Below are 1,680 nucleotides of genomic sequence, written 5' to 3'. Positions count from 1 at the left end.
ACACGGCAGCCTGCGGTCCGCGCTCCGCCCGTACGGTGACCGCCCGCGTCCGCTTCTCGGAAGCCGGAGAGGTCTCGTGGACTCTCAGCCGGCCCGGCCGCGCTCTCGCGCGGCGGGCGGACGGGGACGTGCCGTTTGACGACGCGAGAACCCGTGACTGTTTGCCGTCACAACTTGGGCGGACGACCGGAGGCGGCCGCGCGAGCGGCTCTCCCCGGTCGAACCGCCAATCTCGCACCACCGGAGCGGCCGACGGGCGTGCCGTCGGACGCCTGCCGGCGGCGCATCGGTCTGGCCGAGTATCCGGTATACGACCCTCAGACAGGCGTGGCCCGGGACCCGCGGGTCACCGAGGCCGCAATGTGCGTTCGACTGGTCGATGTTCGTATAACCTGCGGATTACACGACGACGCGCAGATAGCTGCGGTCTTCATCGATCCACGAGCCAAGTGATCCGCCGCTCGGTGTCGGTTGTTTTTTTGTTTTGTTCGACGAAACTTCTACGGGCCACGCGCCGTGCGCGGACGCACGACTGGGCACGTACGGTCTTTCGACGTGTTAACCATCTTTCGGTCGACGCTCGGTCGGGGGTCGCGGCGCGCGGGCGGTCGTCGAGCGAGTCGGCGAGCGCACGCGGCCACGGGGTCGGATGAGGCGCGCGCGAGACCGGCGAGTGCCGCCGGTACCGCGGGCCCGTCTCTAATGATCCTTCCGCAGGTTCACCTACGGAAACCTTGTTACGACTTTTACTTCCTCTAAACGGCCGATTTCGGTCATCTTCGCGATCGCGCGACGACCCAGCCCCCGAGGGGGCCGAATAACGCGCGTCCACTCCGAAGACCTCAATGCGACCGTTCAATCGGTAGTAGCGACGGGCGGTGTGTACAAAGGGCAGGGACGTAATCAACGCGAGCTGATGACTCGCGCTTACTGGGAATTCCTCGTTCACGTGGAAAAATTGCAAGCCACGATCCCTAAGCACGAAGGAGGTTCAGCGGGTTACCCGGAAGCCTGTCGGCCCAGGATTGTTAAACACGCTGATTCCTTCAGTGTAGCGCGCGTGCGGCCCAGAACATCTAAGGGCATCACAGACCTGTTATCGCTCAGTCTCGTGCGGCTATGTTCGTCCGCCGCCTGTCCCTCTAAGAAGAGTTTAAGCTCCTGGGAGCCGGCGGTAGCCCTAGTAACGTATCGTGATCCGCCGGCGACGGCCGCGAACACGGCGCGCTTCACCACGGAGCCCGACGCACGACGGACGCAGGCCGACCGGAGGTTGCCCCCCGGCCGACATACGCCCGCCGAACGCCGGGACGCGGATGGCGCGGCCGCGCCCGACGACCGCCGTGGACGACGGGCGAACGCGTTCGGGGATACCGGGCCGAGCCGACGGGTACGCGAACACTGACGGCCGAAACCGCCAGCGCCGCGCACACGCCGACCCGGGTTTACCCGCCTAGTTAGCAGGACAGAGTCTCGTTCGTTATCGGAATTAACCAGACAGATCGCTCCACCAACTAAGAACGGCCATGCACCACCACCCACCGAATCAAGAAAGAGCTCTCAATCTGTCAATCTTTCCGGTGTCCGGGCCTGGTGAGGTTTCCCGTGTTGAGTCAAATTAAGCCGCAGGCTCCACTCCTGGTGGTGCCCTTCCGTCAATTCCTTTATAGTTCAACTTTG

The 1,680-nt window shown here is 64.1% G+C and overlaps 1 non-coding gene across 1 annotated transcript; it reads right to left on the bottom strand.

The window, feature by feature from the left end:
- Nucleotides 1-311: 311 nt before the first annotated feature.
- On the bottom strand, nt 312-469 carry LOC115034634. The gene has a single exon (XR_003839964.1). It is a non-coding gene; the product is annotated as a 5.8S ribosomal RNA (ribosomal RNA).
- Nucleotides 470-1,680: the final 1,211 nt, after the last annotated feature.

The sequence above is a fragment of the Acyrthosiphon pisum genome, unplaced genomic scaffold (assembly GCF_005508785.2).
Source record: "Acyrthosiphon pisum isolate AL4f unplaced genomic scaffold, pea_aphid_22Mar2018_4r6ur Scaffold_1769;HRSCAF=2269, whole genome shotgun sequence".
Lineage (NCBI taxonomy): Eukaryota > Metazoa > Arthropoda > Insecta > Hemiptera > Aphididae > Acyrthosiphon > Acyrthosiphon pisum.
Note: the sequence above shows the minus strand (reverse complement) of the source record. Positions and strands in the feature narration are given on the sequence as shown.